Source organism: Pteronotus mesoamericanus, unplaced genomic scaffold (assembly GCF_021234165.1).
Source record: "Pteronotus mesoamericanus isolate MK-2021 breed Mesoamerican mustached bat unplaced genomic scaffold, CSHL_Meso_final contig_173, whole genome shotgun sequence".
NCBI lineage: Eukaryota > Metazoa > Chordata > Mammalia > Chiroptera > Mormoopidae > Pteronotus > Pteronotus mesoamericanus.
Window position 1 is genome coordinate 1,359,046 of NW_026555072.1, and position 9,806 is coordinate 1,368,851.

General features: G+C 38.7%; 1 pseudogene; it reads right to left on the minus strand.

Moving 5' to 3' along the window:
• Positions 1-3,116: 3,116 nt before the first annotated feature.
• LOC129065196 (peptidyl-prolyl cis-trans isomerase A-like) lies at positions 3,117-3,611 on the minus strand (annotated as a pseudogene).
• Between the last annotated feature and the right edge of the window lie 6,195 nt (positions 3,612-9,806).

Sequence of the window (9,806 nt, forward strand, 5' to 3'; positions counted from 1 at the left end):
GCCAGGGGATGATAGACAAATACCATATGATCTCACCTATATGTGGAACATAATCAGCAATGCAAGCAGGCAAGGAAAATATGGCCAGCAACATTGAAAGAAAGAAGAAACTGACAGGGACGGGAGGGAAGGAGGGGTGTAGTGGGGAGGGAAAGGGGAAGGGTCAGATCAAGAAACAGGTGTGATGGACACATGAACAAAGCCAAGGTGGGGAAGGATTGAGGGTGGGAGGTGGGGGTGGGTGGAGCATGGGAGAGTGGTGGCAGGTAAATGGAGACAAATGTATTTGAAAATTTAAAAAAAAAATTTTTACAAAAAAGGATTTTGAACCTCTGGTAAAAAAAAAAAAATTCTTTCTCTTCCTATTCTCCTCCTGGAACCCCTGTGATTCGGATGTTGGAATGTTTAAAGTTGTTGCAGAGGTTCCTAAGCCTTTCCTCTCTTTTTTAAAATTCTTGTTTCTTCATTCTGTTCTGGCTGAATGTTTTTTTCTTCCTTCTGCTCCCAGTCGTTGAGTCCCAGTTTCCTTCCCTTCACTGTTAGTTCCCTATGTGTTTTTCTTTATTTCACTTTGTATAGCCTTCCCTTTTTCCTCCATTTTGCAACCATACTCAACCATTTCTGTGAACATCCTGATTACCAGTGTTTTGAAGTGTGCATCTGATATGTTGGCTATCTCTTCATTGCTTAGTTGTATTTTTTCTGGAGTTTTGATCCGTTCTTTCATTTGGGCCATATTTCTTTGTCTCGACACTCCTGTTATGTTGTAAGGGGCCAAGCCCAATTCACCAGGGTGGGTCAACCCACATCAATGCCATTGTGGCGCTGTATGTGCAGGAGGGGTCAGAGAGGGAACAGTACCACTTGCTCAGCTCTCCCCCAGCTTTCAGTCACTTCCCCGCTACCCGCAAGCAAATTGGGCCCTTCGGGTGCTGATTCATGAGTGGGAGGGTTTGTGTACATTCTAAGACCCTGTCGGTCTCTCCAATGGACTGTCTTAGGAGACTGGGAGTTTCTCCCACTGCCCCAACCCCCACAGGTTTTTACAACCAGAGGTTTTGAGGCTTTCTTTTCCTGCACTGGAACCCTGGGTTGTGCAGTCTGTCTCGCTCCCTAGTTGTTCCTCCTGGTTTATCCACATGCCAATGTGGGAGCACCCGGCCCTCAAGCTGCATCCTTGCCCTGCGTCCTCTCCACCCTGGCTGCCCATTCCTCCCCTCCTACCAGTCTGGATGGATGTTTCTTCTTTTACCCCTTGGTTGTCAGACCTCCATACAGTTCAATTTTCTGGCAGTTCTGGTTGTTTTTGTTTTATATTTGTTGTCGTCCTTCTTTTCATTGTGCGAGGAGGCAAAGTGTATCTACCTATGCCTCCATCTTAGCCAGAAGTCTATTTTCCTCTTTGAGAAATATAAATATTTTCTAGCTTTGTCCACTGAAAATACATATCACCAATGGTAATATGGTAGCAATGATGTCTAGGTTGCAGTCTCTAAAATAATTTCTTACCAAAAGAAGCTAATCCTCCTTGGAGAAATAATTCTTTACAGGTCTGTAATAGTAAATATACAAAATGGGCCTGGGCCATCTTGTTTTTCCAAAAAGCAGGAGAAACTTTAAACTGATGTAGTCATGTCATTAAAAAAAAATGAGATCTAAGATGAAGGAGTGTTCCCACTTGCCTCTATTGGGACAATTAGAACATCAGAAAAACATCTGCAATAATCAAGCATCAAATGTATAAAGTACATGAGTTCATAATGACATTAAAAAACATTGATCACCCCTGAATGATGATAGGGCAACAAATTATTATCACAAACATTAATAAAAGGAAGAATCAAAAATGTATCTGACCTTTTCTGTATTAACTATACTTCAGAGTAGCCAAATAGTTAATGATATTCTACTTTATGCAACTATTTCAGAGAGCAAATGGAGAAGGAATGGTATAATTAGTATACCATCATTTACAATTCCTAATGAAATAATAAATCCAGGCCATGTTTTTTCAACCCCAGCCCTATGGACATTAGGGGCCAGATAACTCTTTATTTGGGAGTTGTTCTATATGTGCTTTTTAGGATTTTTAGCAGTATCTCTGGCCCCTACTTACTAGATGCCATTAGCACATTCCTTCCCCAGTCATGACAATAAAAAATGTCTTCTGACATTGTCATATGTCCCTAAGGGGCAAAGTCATATCTAGTTGAATACCACTAATCTAGGACAATGATTATGAATGGTTAAAAAAGATTAGGCAAAAATGACAATAGGGAAATTTATAATGGAGGGATCAGATTGATACCATCTGAACCCACTGATCAATTTTAGCATCACTAAGATTAGAACAGCTACATATGTGCCTCTTGATGTGATGCAGTAGGAAGCATACAGTGCCACCTATGATATTTTGATGCCAAAAGTAAAACTAAAACCTAAATCTATTGAAACTATAGCTCTAACCCCCAGTTTTTGGTGAACATAGGACATAGAACAAGTTTAGTGTCACCACTAAGAAATAACCAACCAAACCCAGAATGTGAAATATTTTATAGTAAGAATGATCTATTTTCTTTCATGATACAGGACATTTTAAAGAGGATGAGGAAGCCCACAATATCTGATCTTGTATGTACTAGAAAAATATCTTGGCAGAAAATAAAATACTGAGGAAAAGAAACAGTGAAAGAGGATGAGAAAAAAATAGAAACTTACAGATTTTTTCTAGCTTTATTGATGTATAATTGACAAATAAAAATTGTATACATTTAAAATGTATATCACAATGTTTTGATGTACATGTAACTTATAAAAGGAGACTTCAGAGAGATAACAACCAAATGCAATGTTACATTTGACTTGGATCCTATTTTGGAAAAAAAATCAATTTTAAAAACACCTCTTTATTTTTGTTTAGTTTTTATTTCACAATCATAAACTTAACTCTGCAATCCAGCTAGACTTGGAAGGGGTAAGAAAAACACAGAACCCAATGAACTGTGGCGAGAGCACATAGATTATATAACATTACAAGCAGTTGGGAGTGAAGGGGTGCTCTCCTGAGCTACAGAAGGAATGGTCTGGTGGTTAAGATAAAACACAAGTCCAATTTTTTAGAGTTGTCCACAGTCAGTAATGGTGATCTTCTTGCTGGTCTTGCCATTCCTGGACCCCCAGCGCTCCATGGCTGTCACAACACCCGTGCTGTCTTTCACCTGGTCAAAGACCACATGCTTGCCATCCAGCCACTCAGCCTTGGCAGTGCAGATGAAAAACTGCAAACCATTTGTGTTGGAGCCAGCATTTTCCACAGACAAGATGCCAAGGCCTGTGTGCTTCAGGATGAAATTCTCATCATCAAATATCTCCCCATAAATTGACATGCCACCTGTGCCATTGTGGCATGTGAAGTCACCACCCTGGCACATAAATCCCGGAAAAATTCTGTGAAAGCAGGAACATTTATAACCAAATCCTTTCTCCCCCGTGATCAGAGCACGAAAGTGTTATGCTGTCTTTGGAACTTTGTCTGCAAACAGCCTGAAGGAGCCGTGGCCTAAGGGCTCGCCATCTCCAGCAATGTCAAAGAACACTGTGGGGATGACCATGGCTGGGCGCAGAAAGAACCAAGGCGGCGGCGTCTGCAAGCATAAAAACATTTCTTGAATCAGTCAGGGAAATTTGATCATAAGTTAGCATTTAGTTATATTCAAGGATTATTGTTAATTAGCAATCATAATAATGGCATTGTAGTTATGTAAAAAAAAATAATAATGGTTTCCTGGCCCTGGATGGTGTGGCTCAGTGGGTTCAGTGCCAGCCTGCGAGCCCAAAGGTTGCAGGTTCAATTCTCAGTCAGGGCACATGCCTGGATTGTGGACTAGGTCACCAGTTGGGGGCATGCAAGAGGCAACCAATTGATATTTCTCTTGCACATTGGTGTTTCTCTCCCTCTCTTTCTCCCTCCCTTTCTCTCTCTCTTTAAAAAATAAATAAAATCTTAAAAATAAGTAAATTCAAAAATTTTCTGTTACAAATGCGCACTCACATTGAGTAAGATAATATTATATCTAGGATTTGAATTAAAAGACTCCAACAAACCTTGGAGTGGGGAGAATTAATTTTAAAAGGTTAGCAAAACGTTGAAAATTGTTGAAGTTGAGTAAAGGGAATTCACTCTACTAATTTTTCTATTTTATGTGTATTTCAATTATTTTCATAATAAAATGAAATTTTAAAACAAAAAGTGAGGCTTCTGCTTCTGGAAAGACGTAGTATGTACTACTCCGTATTCCTCAGCTAAGCATAGTTTTAAAACACGGGCATTGTATATAAAACAAATATCAGAGGATTCTGAAAAGTAGACAGAAGAAGGTAGACTGGTTATTGTCCTCAGAATCCAAGGAATGACACAGCAGTGAGGTCTTTGGCATTTTGTATTGTTTGTTTTGTTTTGCCTCATATGTCCTAGACTGAGTACTGGAAAAGCTGAAAACCTGAAGACACCAAAAGGCATAGGTAAAAAAAAAAAAAAAAAAAAAAAAAAAAAAAAGCTTCAAGAAAAGACTGCTCTCTCCCTTCAAAGGACCAGAAAAAGGGGCAACCTTGCAAGACAAGGTTGTAAATAACTACTCTACTCCAATTAAACATCACAGAAAAATATGCAACACCACATATGCCAACAAAAGCCAAGTGAGGAACTTAGACTTCTGCCCGGGTCAGGTTCTAAGGAGCCAAAACCCCTGCCAGGATGGTGTCAGAAAAGGACAAGTTGGGTGTCAGAACTTTCATTCCCGTTGGGCAGTAACAAGCTCCCTCTGACACAGTGTCAGTGGAGACTATGTGGGAAGCCTGGACTTCATGCCCACATGGCATGAAGGGATGCCTCCTCTTCTCCCGACTGGGGTGGTGTTAAAGGAATCCCAGTGGAAAATCAGCACTTTCACCACCATCCAGCAGTAACAAGCACAGCCCTCCAACCATGGTGTCAATGGAGATTATGAAAGGAACAAGACATCCCTGCTCCTCTCAGCCAGAGTGGTATCAGCAGAGGCACAGAGGAGAGCCTGGACTCCCACTTGCCAGTCAGTAATGAGGAGACCCTCCCCTCACAGGTGTCAATGAATGCTGAATAAGAAACCTGGACTTGCGCACTACCTGGCAGCAATGAAGTGGTATTCATTCTCCTTCTCCTGCCAGAACAAGCATGATAAAAACAAAAGATTTAAATGAGATCCAGAGTCTCATCATAGCAAAAGCCAGAAAAATCTTCAATAAAAGACATCAACAACAATATGACATAGATGTTCATAAAGATGCTTCAACAAGCAATTACATGCATAATAGAAACAAATGAAAAATACAAATTCTCATCAAAGAAATGGAATGTATAAAAGCAAAATAGGATTTTTAAAACTAAAAAATCCAATAACTGAAATTTTAAAAATTAATAAATGAGCTCAACAGCATAATGCAAGAGACAGAAGGAAAAAAATCAATGAAACTTAAGATAGAACAATAGAAATTATCCACTGTGACAAGCAGAAAGAAAATAATCTGGTTGGAGGGGGGTGTTAGAGATGAACAGATCTTAAGGAACTTGTGAGACTATAACAAAAGATTGAACATCTGTGTCATCAAAGTTAGGAAAAGAGAGGATTAAAAAGGTAGAGCTAAAAAATATTCAAAGAAATAATGGCTGAAATTATCCCAGATGACATTAACCTACAGATTCAAGAAGCTGAACAAACCACAAGCCATATAAACATAAAGAAATCCATGCTATATAAACATGCTTCTTCATTCACAAAAAGTGATTGGTATAAATTAAATATAACCCCCATGACAGCTATCCTGGCTGGTACTCTGCTATTTCTTGGCCACCATATATTATCCTGCTGGCACAATGAACCTGATTGGCCAATATTTTTCTTGGCCACTAAGAACAATTCTGCGGGGAAGGATGAAATGAACTGGTTTCATGAAGTCACACTGTAGCTCAGGCAAGGTATTTAACCTGAATCTTACAACCTGGAGTTGAAAGCAATCGAAGATTTGGGTGATTCGCTTCTCTCTACTATCATATGGGCCTCTGTGGCTTTTATCTAAAAACAAACAAACACCAATTTCATTTTCGCAGTTCTAAATTCATCCTTTTTTAAAATTATTTTTTTTCAATTTTATTTTTCAATTGCAGTTTGCGTTCAAGAGAAAAATATTTTTGAGTGAAAATGACAGTAGCAGCAGATCAGAATTAGGCAAGCCTCAAGTCAGCAAATACATATATTGGGAAGACATCACACAGAATTGAAAAAAACTCTAACATTTTCACATTGTTCATATGCATTTGGGGAGCCCTAAATATGGCAGAAAAATCTGCAGCCAAGAAATGTGACATGGAAGGGATCTACCATCTTGGGAAATTTTGGAGAGTATTTTACTAAAGAGTAGAGCTATCAACTGGGATGAGGTTTCTTAAGAAAGATTTGTTCCTAGGATGAACTCACTTAAAATGAGATTAAGAAAGATTGGGAGGAATCAGCAGAAGATTCTGGAAGTACATTCTCTTGGGTGAAGACAGTGTTATCCCTAGGGAGTGACAGGAAACCAGTAAGGTTAAAAACAGAGAGAAAGGGATTACATTACCAGAATTTGTGACAGAGCTTTCCCTTTCCATGCAGTGAAAAGAGGGAGCAGTAACAAACTAAAAAGTGCAGTACAATACCAATTTTTTTTTTTTGTGGACAGATGAAAAGTAGCAGGACACTAAGTTTCAGTCCTAAAGGTCAAAGGGCAACAGCTCTAACAAATGGAAAATTGTGGAAAGATGGAAAGATCATCTCAAGTGATTCACTAAGGACTCTGCCCTAAGAAGTAACTGGAAAGAATCTGACTGAAAGTGATGAGGTATTTGAGGAGTGCCAAGGCAAGGGATGAACCTCTGTCATTATGGTGCACCCACTGCCAATTGAGCTTCATTAAAAGGGCAAGTCTGCACATGAGGTTGTTAAGATGACTCAAACAAGAAAGATGATTTGCAAGGTAGACAATAAACCTGCAAGAAGGAACTGGGACAGAGCAGCCTGAGGCAACACAAAAAAAAACCTACTCTGCTCAGCCATCCACCCACCCTGAGATGGGATGGACATTTATCATCGAGAATCTTGAAGTCCAATGAGTCCAAGAATATTTTAAAGGCCAGGGAAGATGTCATAAGAACTGAAAAGTTTTCCAAGGGGCTTATGTAGATGAGCTAAGGTACAGGGCAACAAAACAAGAGGAAATTGTAAGGGCCTTTGCTAGGACAGCTGATAGGGGAATATGTAGAAGGAGGTCAGGGAACATACAGGGAGCATTTAGCAATTGGGCCAATTACAAGGCAATGGTGAATCAAGAGAAACAGAGAGAGATATTGAGAAAGAAAAAGAGAACCTCATGAGAATCATGAAGAAGATATTTTTGCTGGTCATCACAAAGGCTAAATGCTGTACAGCAACACCATTCAATTAGTATGGAACTTCTGGGTTCACCAGCCCCAGGAATGGCAACAAACACTAAAAAACTTGAAAATTCATCACTTGGCCCTAATAATGTGACATATGGAAAGATTATATGACTTTCCAATTATTGCACCCAAAAGAACAAGAAAGTCAAAACAAAATGGTTGATGCTGATTACTTTCCAGAAACCATCTAGTAAACAAACCTTTGGTGGTAAACTAAATGCCTGGGAATAGTGAATCCCTGCAACAAACCAATAGTATTTACCTCTTCAGAGAGGAATGAGAAGAGACTGGGGAAGAATAAGAGGGTATTCAGTTTTTTTATGAAGTCAAACATACATTTACCACATGATCCTACAATTCCACCCTTAGGTATTTACTCTAGAGAAATAAAAATTTATGTTCACACAAAAAACTATACATGAATGTTTATAGAATTCCAAAACTGGAAACAATCCAAGCGTCCTTCATGGGTGAATGGACAAACTTTGGTATGTACATACAATAAAAGGACAATAATTGTCCATGATAAAAGGGAATGAACTATTGATACACACAACAACATGGATGAATCTCAAATGTATTATTCTGAGTAAAAGAAACCAGAATCAGAAGGCTACATGTTATATAATTCTATTTATATACTGGAAAATGTGAACTATGAGGATAGAAAACAGATCAGTGGTTACCAACAGGTGAAGGCAGGGGAGGAGTTGACTATCAAAGAGCACAAGGGAACTTTTTGTGGTATGGAAATTTTCTATATCTTGATTTTGGTGGTGGTTGTACAGCTGTATACTTTTATCAAAACTCATGTAACCATACTTCTTAAAAGGGTGAAGCTTACTGTATGTAAATTATATCTGAATAAACCTGACTAACTTTTTAATCTGATTATCCAAAGAGGCTACATTGGAGAAAATAAGTTAATCTGGTTAGTTGCTGTTTGGACCTGGTTTCAGATCAAGGGCAAAACCCTAACCACCCCCAACAACAACAAAAAAAAACCCACCTCACATGAACTCACCTATTGTCTCCAAGAAAAGACCAGTGTTTCTACTCTTTAGGGAGAATGGGTGTATCCTGAGGCACAAGGATGAGTAATAAATTTTGTCTTCCTGTTATTTCACTTTACATATGGGACTCTGCATTGAGGGAAAAATGGAAGTTATTTTGGTTCCAAGCCAAAAATATTCAGAAACATCTGACCATTCTGCCCTCACAAATCACATACTAAGAAAGTAGGAGTCATGGGTTCCAAGAATGTAATTACTTCCAAGGCCACATTAGGCTTGTTGGGGAAAATACAGAAGGGAATAGATATCTGGACTTTCCCACTGAATTCTGGGTACAAATCTAATTTATTTTAAAAACTCCTCAATTGTAGGCATTGTTGGTGGGATGGGAAAATTTGCAGAAGTACTTGACACAAGTAGCACCAAAGATTGGATTGGTTTAAAGTGGGCATGTCTTAGGAACTTCAAATTTTCTTCCTTTATTTCTAACCTAACAGAGTCATCAATTTTTGTAATGCTGCCTCAGTGTAGGGCTTGTAGACACATCACTCTAATCTCTGCCTCTGTTATCACATGGCATTCTCCCTATGTGTCTCTGTGTCTCTTCTCTTCTAATAAGGAGAAAAATCATATTAATTTTGATGAGTCAGCTGGATAGTAAAGCTCATCAGAAGGGTCACACATGAGCTCAAGTTGGTATAAAGACTATGGCTACCTAAATTCCAACAGAAACATTTTTCCAATGCTGTTGATGTCATTAAAAAAATGAGGATGATACTCCAAAAATTGTTGGCTTGGAAATAGAGCTATTGCCAAGGTTCATCCATAAACACTCCTGTCTGATTTGGAAACCAAATGGAACTTGAACAACTACGCTCTATTATGGAAATTTCAATCTGTCCATAGACAGTAGTAGTAGCCTATGACTATTAATTGAGTGGAGAAATTCTCGGAAAATCCCCCAACTTCCCCATGTTAAATAGCTATATTAATATCAATTGATGTCTATGTATCTCTAATGTTTATTATTATCCTCTAAGTAGATAATCTTGTAGAGAACTACTAACTGCAAAAGAAAGCAAATTATACTTTGAGGATGACTCCTTTGCAAAAGGAAAAGCTGGACGTGAAATCTAAATAAGCTACCTTGGAAAGTATAATTGGGTCAAGGAGGTTGAAATTGTTGCCTTTGGTATTCCAAAAGAGGAATCCATTTTGAGGATGTCCAGATACCCTGGTAACAAAGTCAGCCTATTTATTTCTAATAGTCAGTAGGTGTTGGACCA